At 36.8% G+C, this 17,037-nt stretch overlaps 1 protein-coding gene across 4 annotated transcripts in view; it reads left to right on the forward strand.

The window, feature by feature from the left end:
• The window catches only part of LOC149080560 (uncharacterized), a 100,194-nt gene that overhangs the window by 19,929 nt on the left and 63,228 nt on the right, over nucleotides 1–17,037 (forward strand). Inside the window, exon 1 of one of the 4 annotated variants that reach the window (XM_089239679.1) lies at nucleotides 12,511–12,531. The exons of the other annotated variants lie outside the window; for them this stretch is intronic. The gene's annotated coding sequence lies outside the window, so the exon portion shown is untranslated. Of the gene's footprint in view, nucleotides 1–12,510; nucleotides 12,532–17,037 lie in introns of those variants that run through there. 4 annotated transcript variants of the gene reach the window in all.

A 17,037-nucleotide genomic window follows, 5' to 3' on the forward strand; every position in this document is an offset into this window, starting at 1 on the left:
ACTTTAACGATGAAGTATGAACGATATTCAGTTTATACGATAGATAAACAACACGTTTAGCTAGTTGAATAGGTTGTGAGTAACACATAAATATAAGTGAGTAATATAACATAATTTAAATTTATCAAAATTTAGTGGATCTCTTGTAATAACTCTTGTGACACAAGTCTTTGCGAATACCAAACAATGTTCTTTGTTAATATTTTATCAATTAAAATTCTTTAAAAAAATCACAATTTAATAAAAACTAAATCTTCCCCCAATTGTTTTGAGCAGTATACAAGCACTCACCGTAGCAAATGTGTGCAGATACACAAGACTCAAACCCAGACCCATCGAACCAAGGGAGGGAGGGGAGGAGATCGTTTTTTTATATTAATTTTCTCACTTGATGTCAATAACTTTGTATTAAATATACAATACTTTTGAAACAATTTAACCTCAGTTTTTCTTGATGACCTATCCCAAACCTTCGTACTTGATTTAAAAATTTCAGAAAATATAAGTGGATAAAAAGTGAAAAATGTGAATAATTGAATGATTTTGAATTAATAATGATTTCGAGAAGCGCGTAGTCTTGGCAAGTGGAATGCTCTTTCACGAACTCTCTGATGGGTTGGATATAAAATAAGAACTTTCATCAACGCAAAAACAGAAACAAGAAAGTACTAATAAAGTTCATGAAATAAAATTGTTTACCTATTTTTATGTGCATACTCACCGAAATCTGGGGGGAGGGGAAACGGCCAAGTGGAAACTTTCAGGCCACCTCCCAGTGTTTTCTTCATGTTGGCGCCTCTGCTTATATGTCAGGTTAATAAAAATATACTAATGAACAAGAAATATGAAATAATAAAAAAAAACATGTTTTCATCTTTTTTTTGGTTTTCTTTTACTTTTTCCACTTTTCTATTGTGCGTCGAATAGCATTTTCCTTTCGAACTTCTCATCAGCACTTTTCATTATTATGATGACTTTCTGAAATAGGAGTGAATTAATGAGTTGATTATTCATGGGAGTATCTTGTCTCCAAATTTGACGTTGTTTTATTAGAGCCGAGGTTCACGCATCGCTTCATGTGACTCGTTTTGTATCGCTGCTCCAATTTAACTTGTTGATTTGCTTTTGCTCCATTTTGTCTTCGATTGTGTCTCTAAGAACACGAAGCCTCACTTTGTTTTCCAAAACTAACTGTTCTCGCAGACATCTCGTGATCTCTGATACGTGCTCCGCACCATTGCATTCAATTACGTTTGCTGAGCACGTCTGCCTTAGTGTGGTTGTTCAGACTGCAAACGGCTCTGAAACAAAGGTAATAGTTGTGCATCCTCAATTTCTTTACTCCCGAGAAACGAAGCACTCTTTCTCTTGTTAGAAAATTCTAGATTCTATGTTTAGGAGCATCGAATACTTTGCCGGATGTGAGGCGTCATTCACGAGATTTTCGTGTTTTTTTTTCACTTTTCTATGTATGTTGATTCTGGAGTGAAAATGATGTATGATGTGTGGATTATCAATGCATTCCACGTGACGGAAAAATTATACGGCTAATGACGAATATCGCTAAGAGAATGATTTAATAAATCTTGTATATACACTCATGTCCATAAATTAATGATAATTCAGAATCACACGGAAATCGAAATCTAAAGTAAAAATTTCACCTGTAGAATTATCACACACATCTGCAAGAATGATATGCAAATTTCAGGAAGTCACCAGATGATGCCAATAGAACGTCGCAATGACGAGAGTGTAAGAGGGGGGTATGTAAGGAATGGTGGCAAAGAAGTAAAATTATTCACAAGAGTTCTGTAAGGCGCTCAGTGCCATAAGCGAATAGTTATGACACAGAGGACGCATGTGGATGATTTTTTACGTGGTAGAATTATCGGCCGCCTGGAATGTGGGCGTACTCAGATGGAAGTATCCGAGGAACTTGGAATTGCCCAAAGTGTCATCTCTAGGCTTTGGCAACGATTCCAAGATAACGGAAATGTCAGTAGACGTTACAGTACAGGTCGCCCCGAGTTACAACGCCGAATGAAGACCGGTATTTGGCAGTAACTGCCAAAAGAAGCAGACGGAGCACAGCATCCGACCTGTCTCGTCAGCTATCTGCAGCCACAGTTTCAAGGAAAACCGTGTACAGACGTTTGGGAGATATTGGTCTATATGCTCGCAGGCCTGTCAGATGTGTTCCGCTCACTGTCGGCAGCGATTAGCCTGGAGTAGGGAACATGCAATGTGGGCATCGTCACAGTGGGCTTGTGTGATGTTTTCCGACGAGTCCAGGTTTAGCTGGCAGTCTGATTCACGTCGGACTTTCATATGGAGAACGCCAGGTACCCGTTACCACCAAGACAACATCATTGAACGACACCGTTACGGTGGTGCAGCAATGCTCGCGTTTGGGGTGGAATTATACTGGGTTCCAGAACAGATCTGCATGTTCAAACCGGAACCATGAAAGCCCAAATTTATCGGGACATCATTCTGGAACAACATGTACGTTTGTTTAGGGGTGCCATGGGCGCAGAATTTGTGTTTATGGATGACAACGCCCGTCCTCACCGAGCAAACATCGTAAACGAATGCCTTGAATCGGAGGATATAACCCGTATGGAATGGCCAGCATTCTCACCTGACTTGAATCCGATAGATCATGTGTGGGACATGCTTGGCCGACGAGTTGCAGCCCGTCAACCACCTCCTACATGTGTACCGAAACTTCGGAGAGCATTGCTTGCTGAGTGGAGTGATCTTCCCCAAGATCAGATCGATAATTTGATACTCAGCATGCCTAGGCGTTGTACGGACTGTATTTCATCGCATGGGAGACATACAATGTATTAACCATCATACCAACCATGTAATAGTAAGTTTTTGTAAAGGAGCTATTTTTTACAATTGCTCCAGGGAGCAAAAATCGTAGTTTTTATGAATGGTATCATACATACACCATCGTTTTTGTTCTTCATCTTTTATTTAATAAATGGGCTTTATGAATAAGTAACGTTTGTTTTGTTTCTGAACCTTTATTTGCCGGAGCTGGCATTACCCTTAATTTATGGACATGAGTGTACATGACGTTTCACCAACAGTGTGAGAAAAGGATGAATATTTTACGGTTTATTTTAAAATTCTTGTAAAACTTTCGGAAAAAAAGCAGAGAATTTTCTTATAAGCGCTAAACCTCCCAAAAATGATTATTAGAGAAATAGTATAAAAATAAAATTATTTATACGGGCCTCAATCAAAAACATTGCCCGTAACAATTATTTAAAAATTCGCCGAGACATCAGGGATGTAAATTCTTGATTTTATCAGCTTCTCTAAGCCCTTTTCTGAGACTCAGTTATTTTTGTACGTTAAAAGTGGCAAAATCAAGAATTTAAATTACAGACATTTCAGCGAATTTTGGTGCAATTATGCTAGTCTACAAGGTCTTCCTAACATGGAAAAATTTAGCTATTCTTAATTGATATTTGGGTGCTGATTCCAAATCTGACCTTAAAAAATGGTCACCACGTGTAGATTTTTTGTTATATGGTATTTACTTTTTAATATCTTTCAAAGTTTACATATTTAGGGTATAAGTGTGAAATTGATACTGGAAATCATATTTCAATTTTTTGCCATCTAAAACTTGGAAAATGGCAACATTGATTTTATCTAATTGCTTTTAACGGATTATCAGTTTTTTAATTGGAAGAAAAACACAGGCTTTATGTTCATGTACAACCCTTTTAGTAAAAAAATGGAGCTAAGGCAATGTCGCAGACGCATTAATGTTCTAAATAAGTTTTGCTGCCACCACTTCACATTAAACTGGGGCTGCTCAGAGGTGTTCGCAAGGGGGTGGGGGCTTGTGTCCCTCTCAAGACGATCAAAAATTAGAAATATTTTTGTAAAAAATAAGATATCGAAAGATACTAAAAAATAATTTAACTAACATAAAAATCAAAATCCATGATCACTGCCCATGTAAAAATATTTCAATGTAATTGCCATGTTATATCAATGTTATTGTCATGAAATTGATAGAGTTCATGAACACAACTACCCAGGAATAATAATACAAGATGACCTAAAATGGAACTCGCAATGTGAAAAAATAATAAAGAGATTAAGAACATATTATACGCCGCCATTTTATATAGATTAAAAAACACAATATAGACAATAACTTTCTAAAAGATTTATTTTATGTTTGGATATACTCAATAGTAACATATGGAATCACTGCTTGGGGAGGTGCTATCAAACAAATATACAAAAACTAGATAATATATAAACTGAAGAGCCAAAAAAACTTGTACAGGCATGCGTATGCAAATAAAGAGATATGGAACCAATCAGAGTACGACGCTGCGGTCGGCAACGCCTATATAACACAACAAGTGTCTGGCATAGTTGTTAGATCGGTTACTGCTGCTACAATGGCAGGTTATCGAGATTTAAGTGAGTTTGAATGATGTTATAGTCGGCGCACGAGAGATGGGACATAGCATCTCCGAGGTAGCGATGAAATTTGGATTTTCACGTACGACCATTTCACGAGTGTACCGTGAATATCGGGAATCCGGTAAAAAATGAAATCTACGACATCGCTGCGGCCGGAATAAGATCATGCAAGAACGGGACAGACGTGCAACCCTTCCGCAAATTGCTGCAGATTTCAATGCTGGGCCATCAACAAGTGTCAGCGTGCGAACCATTCAACGAAACATCATCGATATGGGCTTTCGGAGCCGGAGGCCCACTCGTGTACCCTTGATGACTGCACGACACAAAGCTTTACGCCTCACCTGGGCCCGACAACACCGATATTGGACTGTTGAGGACTGGAAACAACGTTGCCTGGTCTGACGAGTCTCGGTTCCAATTGCTTCGAGCTGATGGACGTGTACGGGTATGGAGACAACCTCATGGATCCATGGAATCTACATGTCAACAGGGGACTGTTCAAGCTGGTGGAGGCTCTGTGATGGTATGGGGCGTGTGCAGTTGGCGTGATATGGGACCCCTGATACGTCTAGATACGACTCTGACAGGTGACAGGTACGTAAGCATCCTGTCTGATCACCTGCACCCATTCATGTCCATTGTGCATTCCGACGGACTTGGACAATTTCAGCAGGACAATGCGACACCCCACACGTTCAGAATTACTACAAAGTGGCTCCAGGAACACTCTTCTGACTTTAGACACTTCCGCTGACATGAACATTATTGAACATATCTGGGATACCTTGCAACGTGCTGTTCAGAAGAGATCTCTACGCCCTCTTACTCCTACGGATTTATGGACAGCCCTGCAGGATTCATGGTGTCAATTACCTTCAGCACTACTTCAGACATTAGTTGAGTCCATGCCACGTCGTGTTGCGGCACTTCTGCGTGCTCGCGGGGGCCCTACACGATATTAGGCAGGTGTACCAGTTTTTTTGGCTCTTCAGTGTATAATAGAATAAGATCCCAAATAACAAACATTACAGCAAACAATTATACATATAACGGAATGTCACAAACTATAAGACAAAACTATATTTATAGATTAATAAAATTCTCATTCTCTTAAACAATAAATGGTTAGAAACGAAACAAAATAGAACCTCATCTAGATTGAATAACTTACATCAGTGCCGAAAACAAATAAAACGCTATTCCAAAAGAGTTCTAGATATACTGCACCGAAAATAATGAACCAATACCATGCAACTAATCATACAAATAATAACATAAGATCCAATCACAATATATTTATATTCTCAATAAACAATAGTTTATAATAAATACTACAACAATAATGGATCATAAAACAACACAATTAAACTAATTCAGTCTAAAAACATCAAAAATATAACCATTCCTGTAATCAAATTAAAAACACATGTGAATATATGATTGTACATGAATTCTGTGTTCGTCAACTGACTAATTGTATATGTTTATATATATGTTTTCTTTGTTCAGTTAAAAAATATCTAAAAATATATATGACTATAAAATATTAACCAATTAGTACTGTAACAAGGCTGTTGCATAATTCAATTAACTCTTTAATTTAACTTATATTAACCCACTGGAAGAACTATCAGAGTCCCTTGGGGTCACAGAGTGTCTGTGTCATCGTAATGTTACTTTTTGTGGAGTTTTATTGTTTTGTGTTTAAAAAAAACCCTAATGTAAAATGCATTTATTAGCTATTTTAATCAATTTTTGTTAACTTAAATGTTTTTTCAAGGTTAATAACTAAAAATTTATCTGGAAGAAAATATTTATGACCCCTCCTAAGTGAATCCTGCGTACGCTCATGGGCCCTGGTGCTGACAGAAAACATTATGAAGACTGGAAAAATCTGTGTGTGTGTGTGGTCCAGGCTTTTCTCTCACCTAAGAGAAAAAATTTCTGAAATTAAATGAGACAAAACTAAAAGAACTATTTGTAGGTCCTCAAATAAGGAAACTATCGAGTGATTTTGTTTTCACATAGAACTCGCTGCACGGCAGTCATTCACATCTGCAACGGCGGAGTGTTGGAAAAATGCGAATAAACTTTGTTCTGTGCATATAGATGTGTACTCTGTAGATATCATATGTATACGTATAAAGAAAAATTTTATGCCATTTCGTGTATAACGATGTATGCGATTATAAATGATACAGTAAAACCCCTCTTTTACGGAAGAACTTTTTGTCTCGCCGGTGTCCACAAAAGCGATTTTACTGCGTTAAAGGAAGTAGACATGGACCCCCGCTTTTTTCTCCGATATGGGATATAACACATTATCTCGTTAGGTTGGGATTGTATATTCTAGGGAAAAGAGTTTTTCCAGTGTTAATTTTATGATTTGAATCGGTTTTACGTTATACACTTGAGTGCAAAGCACTGATTGAATATTTTTAGTGTGAATTTTCACGAGTCCTCGGAATGAATTAATCAATTTTACAGTGATTCTTATGAGAAAAAAAAACTACTTCGGTTTCTGAACAATTCGGTTTACGAACGGACTTCCGGAACGAATTGCATGTAGTAAGTTCGTAAACCGAGGGTCGACTGATCGTAGAAGCATAGACGTTATACTATGAGACTAAGCGTACTTAAGACCCCCCAGTAATCTATTAGTATGTAATGCAACGAAACTCACCCTTCATGGCATACGCCTTTCAATCACATATACAGGGTGATAACTATAAACTGCCCAATAATTACACACGTGATTCCTTGTGAAAAACTTATACCGAAAAGTGTTTTTCCCATTTTAGGATTGGACGAATATTTAATGAGTTATAACGTTTTGAATTTTTGTGACGGTCAGTTACGCGTCAAACAACCAATTATAGTAAAATTTTTCTCCAGCAGAGAGAGGGTTGCAGGGTTTTTGAAAATGAACTGTATATTTAATTCATTATCCCTTTCATTAACGCGTTACATTAACAGTTATACGTTTGGTGTACGTTCGGTGAATTTGGCCGGATTATGAAGTGACGTCATCAATTTTTGAAACGTAATAACTCCTAAATTATTAGTCAAATGAAAAAAAAAAAACTGAAAACACTTTCCCATATTAGTTTTTTACAAGGAATCAAGTGTATAATTATTGGGCGGCCAATAGTTATCACCTTGTATAATGGACGTCTGAAAATCATGGCTCCCATTCCGATGTTGACTCGTTTTTGCGCTTCTGTGTAAAAGTTGTGCGATAATATTTTCGTTATACATTGTTAGTTTGCAATTTTACACTGTAATACTCACCAAATGAGAGCTTTGAAAAAGTACCGGTTTTTAACAACAATATCCGGGATTTTTCCCGATTTTGCAGGCACCTCATCTGGTCAGAATCGCCTAGGGTGATGTGTCGGAAGAGGCAATTTTTCGTCCCTCCCGAGGTTCGTTGGATTGTGTCGCATTTTACATAGACCTATTTTTCCATTATAATTCGGCTCTTGGGAGGGATGATCATCCCATCCACTTGTAGATTCGTGCCTGGCCCAGGTTTCCAGAGCACGATCTTTACTTGTAAAAAAAATTCATTATACAAATTATTCACGTGTTTAACATATTTGGCCTTCTGGAAAGACAGTTGTCCCTTGGAGGCACATAATGTATGTGCTCAATGTTCTTTTCTTTAATGCGTTTTTTGTTCTTACATTGTTCGTTTAATTGTCATGTTCTATGTGAATGTTCATTTCGAATAAAAAAAATTAGTTTTGACTAAATTCAGTGCAGCAATAAGTGGAAAGGGTCTCGCTCCTGGATGGGGAGGGCTAATAGAAGAAATTATCTTGCAAAGGGGACTATGGGCTAGGAGAGATTGAGAAACACTGTCTTAAACAAGTGAGAAATCCAATGTCTTACATTATGTCAATACATTATGTCTGAACAGACATAATGTATGTACGTTACAACTGTTAGAACGGTTGCATGCTGGAATAACTTCATAGAGTGGGCGTCCGTGTCTTTTATTCACTGTGACGCAGATTTGCATACTGCTTCTTCTTTTTCCCCAGGTTACATTTACATGCATCGTGTTCTTTTTCTTTCGATAAATTTCAACAAGAATGCAGTTTTAACGTTTGGTTTGCGGCCGTTTCGCAAAGCAAACGTTAAAACGGTTTTCAACATGAAACGCAAACGCGTTAGCGCGTTTGCGTTTCATGTTGATGACAATTGTTTGTATTGGTGTGTACTATCACCTCTTAAAGTTTTTCCCATCTTTTCTGAATCACCCTGTATACGTATAATCTAAACGTCAATTTTTTGTACATCTTCGCTGATCACAAATATTTGAAAACTAATACAGTTCCTACATAAATTATAGAATATTTATGACAAGGTCGTCAGAATTATGCAAAAGCGTACATATACGTATTTTATCTTGACTTTTTCCAAATCCTATCGAATAAAAATTTTCCGTCGGCCAATGAGTAAAACAATACCTATAATTTCAAACACAATTTTTCCATTCCTGTACATATAACACCTAACAAATTGGTTGCATTGAATAACCTGTGAAACGAAATGTGCTGTTTTATTATTTTTTTCAAACATTTTTAAGGAGTTTTTTAATAGCTTTTTCTTTATAAAGTTTTAGACATTTTCTTAGAGTGAATATCTTATAGATCAAACAGATTTCTTGAAAAGTGAACCGTACTGCGCTTTGATCATGACTTGAAAATCAAAGATATCCTGTTGCGTGATTTAGTAAGTGAAAATAAAAGTCAACCAATGCCCGTAATAAGACACTTTTCAAATAAAATGTTTTAAAGGCTAAAAAAAACAAGTAGTTATAGCGACACGAGTAGAAGTTTTCAAGCAAAATGATGATCAGTTTGACTGATACGCATAAAAATAATACAGTGGTATATTGGTAGTTTTTAATAAACGAATCCTCCAAAAATAAATGTATCACCGACATGGTAAAAAACGACAACGGAAAAACTCCACCAGTTCCAAAATGGACAGTTAGGAGTGATATTTATATTGTAAATAGTCACTACATGATTGTGTCTACAAGAAGAAAAAATGTCCTACAGCTGAAGTCTGGAATATTTACAAGCTTTTTTCGGACACTACTGGTTTTCCCCAGATTCACCAAACCCTTTTGTTGTTGATTCTAAAAACTTGAGACGCCTATAAAGGACAGCAGGTTCATTGTCCTCTGTTTTTGAACAAAAAACTGGTTTGCCGTTCCAGTGAGCAGAAAAAGGAACACCGATTGGCTATAGCAACAATACTGACGTCACAATTTTGATCAAAGATTGCGAGTGAGTCAGCCCAGTGTTTCATGGAGCTCTACGAAAACTCATGGGACTTGCTTCACAATCGTCGATTATCCCTGAATCATGATGAGAATACACGAACTAAACCGATTCAGCCTATAGTGTCATATTCAAATTTGGTAACTTTTTTGGCAGCTATAACATATCAGGTCAGCTTGAAGCCGGTTAAGTTTCGTTACATTGTTTCATCGTGTATATGGCAAACTATGGTTTGATCATGATTTGACAAATTTCACAATTCTGACGACTTAAACTTTTTAAGCAGGCAATTGTTTAAATCGTGTTATGTTTGGTAAGCATTATAGATTGTATAGTAAACATACACTCACACACAATGGCAATTTTTTTTTATATGTTCAGATATTGCAGAAAAACGTTTCTACTGTTTACGTTAAAAACAACATGCTATTATAAGTTTTAAGAATTACGATAACAACGAATATACGGGAAAACTATTATGATAGGGTAACAAAAATAAAGATATTGGTTGTGTGAATAGCTTCAAGCGATTTTGATGGAAGAAGAAGGAAATAATATTTTCTTGGCATCTCCCAAAACAAAGACGGAATCCTGGATATCGTGGAAAATCGATTTTAGCCGTAGTTGAAGGTAGCATTCTCGAGAATCGCCGTGATTTAAAGTTCTATTTCCTGGTACTCTTCATCGGCGAAACTATAAATGTTAATTTAAAGACGAGAAAATATATCACCATTAAAAGAAAGTTTATAGGTAAACAGTTTTATAAGGATTACGACATTTGAAGTAAGCATTTATAGAAAAGAATACAAGTATTTCTAAAAAAAGACAATAAACCTAACCAAAATGACCTGAGACAGTAAATCAACAAATTTTAGCAGGAAAACTTGCTTTTTTAATCTTCCCAGACAGTTTTGATGACATAAGAAAAACGTTACCTTGGTCTCTTTGTACGTTTGTAATAAACATTGTTCCGCTCATTAAAATGTTGTGTCTAAACTATCGTTTGCATAACACAGAATAGCGTCTAATTAGTAATTGACTACGGTGTTCTTAGATTAGGAAAAGTTTGTAATCTGTAATTAGTTACAAGAACGAAATAAATGAATGAAGGGAATTTGCAGTAATTGATGTGTCACGGGGGAAGGGGTGGTCGATATACACTCATGTACATAAATTAAGGGTAATGCCAGCTCCGGCAAATAAAGGTTCAGAAACAAAACAAACGTTACTTATTCATAAAGCCCATTTATTAAATAAAAGATGAAGAACAAAAACGATGGTGTATGTATGATACCATTCATAAAAACTACGATTTTTGCTCCCTGGAGCAATTGTAAAAAATAGCTCCTTTACAAAAACTTACTATTACATGGTTGGTATGATGGTTAATACATTGTATGTCTCCCATGCGATGAAATACAGTCCGTACAACGCCTAGGCATGCTGAGTATCAAATTATCGATCTGATCTTGGGGAAGATCACTCCACTCAGCAAGCAATGCTCTCCGAAGTTTCGGTACACATGTAGGAGGTGGTTGACGGGCTGCAACTCGTCGGCCAAGCATGTCCCACACATGATCTATCGGATTCAAGTCAGGTGAGAATGCTGGCCATTCCATACGGGTTATATCCTCCGATTCAAGGCATTCGTTTACGATGTTTGCTCGGTGAGGACGGGCGTTGTCATCCATAAACACAAATTCTGCGCCCATGGCACCCCTAAACAAACGTACATGTTGTTCCAGAATGATGTCCCGATAAATTTGGGCTTTCATGGTTCCGGTTTGAACATGCAGATCTGTTCTGGAACCCAGTATAATTCCACCCCAAACGCGAGCATTGCTGCACCACCGTAACGGTGTCGTTCAATGATGTTGTCTTGGTGGTAACGGGTACCTGGCGTTCTCCATATGAAAGTCCGACGTGAATCAGACTGCCAGCTAAACCTGGACTCGTCGGAAAACATCACACAAGCCCACTGTGACGATGCCCACATTGCATGTTCCCTACTCCAGGCTAATCGCTGCCGACAGTGAGCGGAACACATCTGACAGGCCTGCGAGCATATAGACCAATATCTCCCAAACGTCTGTACACGGTTTTCCTTGAAACTGTGGCTGCAGATAGCTGACGAGACAGGTCGGATGCTGTGCTCCGTCTGCTTCTTTTGGCAGTTACTGCCAAATACCGGTCTTCATTCGGCGTTGTAACTCGGGGCGACCTGTACTGTAACGTCTACTGACATTTCCGTTATCTTGGAATCGTTGCCAAAGCCTAGAGATGACACTTTGGGCAATTCCAAGTTCCTCGGATACTTCCATCTGAGTACGCCCACATTCCAGGCGGCCGATAATTCTACCACGTAAAAAATCATCCACATGCGTCCTCTGTGTCATAACTATTCGCTTATGGCACTGAGCGCCTTACAGAACTCTTGTGAATAATTTTACTTCTTTGCCACCATTCCTTACATACCCCCCTCTTACACTCTCGTCATTGCGACGTTCTATTGGCATCATCTGGTGACTTCCTGAAATTTGCATATCATTCTTGCAGATGTGTGTGATAATTCTACAGGTGAAATTTTTACTTTAGATTTCGATTTCCGTGTGATTCTGAATTATCATTAATTTATGGACATGAGTGTATTTCGATCGTTTATAACAGGAGCTTGCTGAATCAAGTTTTAGCAGAGAAATACAAAATTGGAGGGAAAAAAATTGGTCATTCAATAATCCTGAAATGTTACACAGATTATTTGTTGGTATGTGTGGTCGTTTTATTATTGTTTTGGAATGTTATGAATCTTATGTATAAATTTCCATATAGGAGACAGAAAATAGCTCGATTTTGGATAAAATTTAAATTTTGAGAAATGTGAGTTCTTAAAGAAATTAGATAAAAATATTGAATTTTTTTTGCTAACTCAGTGTATCATCTGAATGTTTTTCCCCCTTACTTGTATCACCCGAACTGGGTTCGGGCACCTGGAAAACACAACGTTTTTGATTACACGTTTCTTTTTGTGACAAGAAAAATTGGTTTTTCTTCTCACCTTAAAGGCCAAATTAAGTTTGTTTATCTTTCTTATTGATATAATGCACGAAATTAAACAGGGTAAAAAATACTTTCATTTTAGATGCATTTTTCCTAAATATATTCCCCAGTTAAGGGGTTAAACGAAGTAGACAAACTTTTCATTTACAGTCGTGTTCTTTTCCAATACGTATATAAATAGATCCAATGTCTCTTATAATTCAGATTTTGCATCTGCTACATAACAGCAAAGAACGAAAAAAAAAAATGTATGTATATATAAATATAAGGGAAAAGAAATAATGAAAAATTTAAAGTAAGGAACTTTATACAAAATAAAAAAAGCATTGCAAAATTACATCTAAGAATTTACTGAAAACCTAATTGGACTGGTAGAAAAAAAAAAAATTTTTTTCTCGCCAAGGACAAACTAAAAGTCAAAATTAAGATAAAAAGAATTCATCTGAAGCGAAAGTAAATTACACTTTTTTCCCCATCGCTAAAATAAAATTAAGACATTTTAAAATACTCTACATTAAAGAAGATATTTTATTAGAAGCGAAAAGCATCTGATTTCTTTCCATACAAATGTGAAGACAATTCTCACAACTTTATGATTTCGTAAAAAAAAAGTAGTTGTAAGAAAACAAAACACTTTCTCAGATGACGATTTTTTCATTAGATTGAAGATGTCTTGAAAAAATTGGAAAAAAGAATCTCTATGAATCAGGTAGGAGAAATTCTGAAATGGGCAGATGTTGAAAGGATAAAACAAAATATTACTGAAAACTATAGAGAAATCGAAACATTTCAAATCAATCAATTCAATTCGGGTAATCAATACTTCGGGTGCATACGGCAGTTTAAATGTTATTTCTGCACTGGATAAGGAGCGTTTTTTTAAAGTCTTCGCACGGATATATGGTCTCAAACAGTTAAAAAGAAATGAGGATTTTGTTTGATATAAAATACAAAAATTTTGAAGTTATAGGAAAGAGAACATAAGAAAATATTCAAAAAAATTACAAAACGAATTTATTGGGAATGTCATCTCAGCGCTTGGCTGGAACTATAATTGAAACATTACATCACAAAATGGACTAACAGTTTTGTAATACTATATAAGTATTGTTATGTAATATTATATATAATATAATATTCAATTCATTTTTTATGGTCTCTCAGACGGAATGCACTCACATACAGGGTGTCCTGTAAGACCTAATTCGGCCTTTTTCTGATCAACAGTTTGTCGTAGAGGTATGGTTTCAATTTAAAAAATGTTCAAAATGTGTTCAAGAATCACCCTGTACCAGTTTTGAGGGTGAAAAACAGCGCGTCACAAAATAAAAAATTCTAAATTTTCATACGGTCTCCTCCTGTCTTCTAACTTCCACTTAGAAAGTTGTTGCCCTGTCTCTACTGAGGCTAACCAAAAAAAATCCATATTTTAAGCGCAATATTCGCTGAGATATTTGAATTCATAAGCCGGAGAAAAGTTGGGAAAGAACAGCATAAACTAACGGACAACGTTGCTTTACCTCATTTACGCTGTTCTTTCCCAACTTTTCTCTTCAATTTTTGAATTCAAATATCTTAGCGAATATTGCACTTGGAAACGGGAATTTTTTTGTTAGCCTCAGAAGAGACATGACAACAACTTTGTAAGTGGAAGTTAGAGGACAGAGAGGGAGAGGGGTAAAACCATATAATTTTATTTTGTGACGCACTGTTTTTTTCACACTCAAAACTGGTACAGGGTGATTTTTGAACACATTTTGAGCATTTTTTAAATTGAAACCATACCTTTACGACAAACGGTTGATCAGAAATAAACCAAATTAGATCTTGCAGGACACCCTGTATAATTTATCCAACTACTGTATCTGCGCTGCAATAGAACAAAGTAAATAAGTAAATTATTCACATTAGGCTTATTTGATAGGAGTCTGAAGCTAAAGAATGAAGCTAAATTTCCACATATTCTTCGGATCCATCAAAAGCATTTGGAAGAGTTAAATTTTATATATTTTGCTGCGACTGAGCACATATATTACTTCCGGCAAATACAAAGCGCAAATACAGCAGCCACTCTGAACAGGATCTCTGAACAGGATTTGTTCCGAGCATCGACCGTAAGTCAAAACCGCGTAGAAAAAAAGTCGCTAATTTTAAATCAGAAATACAAATGCAACGCCACAACAGGCAAAATGCCCAACGAGGTGGCTGAGAAAAAGATGCCCATAAAAATATGGATGTCATATATTTCAAAAATACAGCAACCCAATTAAAAATGCAATTAACACAAATTATAAACAATATATACACATGATAAAATATTATACAACGCCCATAAAGTTCTAACTCAAAACCCAAAACTTCACCACAAAACCGGAAACTCAAAATTTCAGCCCAACTCAAAACAGAACAAACTTTTTTGATCACCTGCAGGCTTTCTTGAATTTTAATGAATACTAGAGCTAAATTTTCCACTTAACATATTCCTGAGCCCAAAACTCCATGCTCATGTTCCTTTAGCTTTTCACTTTCAGCTACCTTGGCAGCTTCACAATATATCTCTGCCTGTCTCTCACCAACTTCAATAAGTTGGACCAAGTCTAAATCAACTCTTTTGCCACGTATACTTTTCACTGATGGTTCAAATCAATAAATGTTATAATGCCATACCACAGGGCCACAGAAATTCCTTTTAGGGGAGGGCACAGGTACTTTAATATGATTGTACTACTACGTATAGTACTCTTCCTTTGCTTAATATTGACGGCCAACTTCAAAAAGGCAACAACTCAGAAAATTGCATTTAAGAGGGTTGTCATATTAGGGGATTTCAATTACCCGGGTATCGATTGGGAAGACTTTAAGTTGGTGCTCGATAACATTTTGTATCAGCGTGTATCAGAAGCCACTAGGTGTACTGCTATTTTGAATTTAGTTCTCACTAGTTCAGAGGATCTTGTTGAACATGTTTCGGTGGGGAACGAGTTTTCTCCCAGTGATCATCGTATTGTTAGTTTTGTCTGTAACTTTTCTTCGGGTAAGGTTGATAATAAAAGTATGGATCCTTGTTTTCAGAGAAATAACTTTGATGTTTTGGTTAACGGGTTTACGGGAGGTTTCAAGGACCGGTTGGAGTCAGTCGGGGTGGTAAGTCAATGAGAAGAATTTAGTACGAAGCTGTCCTTTGTTTTGCATGACGTTATTCCCTTCGTCTGTATATCACACCCCCTCTGGTTCACGAATAGCGTGCGTAAAATTTATCTTGAAAAGAAAAGAGCATTCAGAGAGTATAAAAGTGGACGAGGTGACCTGTCATTGTTTACTGATAAAAGAAGGGCATTGAAGAAAGGGATAAGGGATAGCGAGGAAGTTGAATCTAGGTTGGCAGGTAATATTTTCTTTCATTGACTTTTTCGCTTCAGTTTTTAATAGAGAAAACGATATTCAATGTACGGGTGTTGCATGGGGTACTAAAATCATCAACGCTATTCAAGTGAAAGGTGTGGAGGTCCTAAATCTTCTAAAAAAATGCATGCGTAAGCAAAGCACCAGTACTAGATTATATCTATCCTAGAGTCCTCAGGGAATGTGCTAATGAATAGTTGGAGCCAGTCGCACATATGTACAGGAGTAGTGTTGCTGAGGGTATCGTCCCATTGGAAGCTTGCTAATGTAGTTCCGATACATAAAAAGGGTAATAGAGAAGCTGTGTCCAATTATCGTCCATTGAGTTTGATGAGTTCCCTCTCGAAAATTTTGAAATTATTATCAAAAGGCAATCCGTGAAGTGGATAGACGAGAATAATGTACTGTCGGATAATCAACATGGGTTCAGAAAGGGGAAGTCATGTGCAACCAACCTCCTTTTCCTTTGCTTTTATGATCATGTGACTAAAGGCAAAAATGTCGATGTTGTTTACCTTGATTTCCAGAAGGCGTTCGATCGGGTCCAACTAGGTAAACTCTTGAAGCGTTTACACGAGATTGGGTTTGGGAGCAACTTGCTGAATTGTATAGAATCATGGTTAAGAGATAGGTCACAACGGGTTATGGTGAAAGGGGAATTCTCTGATTGGACAGGCGTCACAAGTGGAGTTCCTCAAGGAAGTGTCCTTGGCCTTATATTTTTTCACTTTGTATCGATAAACTCGATTAGGATATCGATGGAATTGTTAGCAAATTCACAGATGACGTAAAGCTAATGAGAGTAGTCGGG

The sequence above is a fragment of the Pholcus phalangioides genome, unplaced genomic scaffold (assembly GCF_987345545.1).
Source record: "Pholcus phalangioides strain wild (caught in Gottingen) unplaced genomic scaffold, Ppha-v1.0 ptg000011l_1, whole genome shotgun sequence".
Classification (NCBI taxonomy): Eukaryota; Metazoa; Arthropoda; class Arachnida; order Araneae; family Pholcidae; genus Pholcus; species Pholcus phalangioides.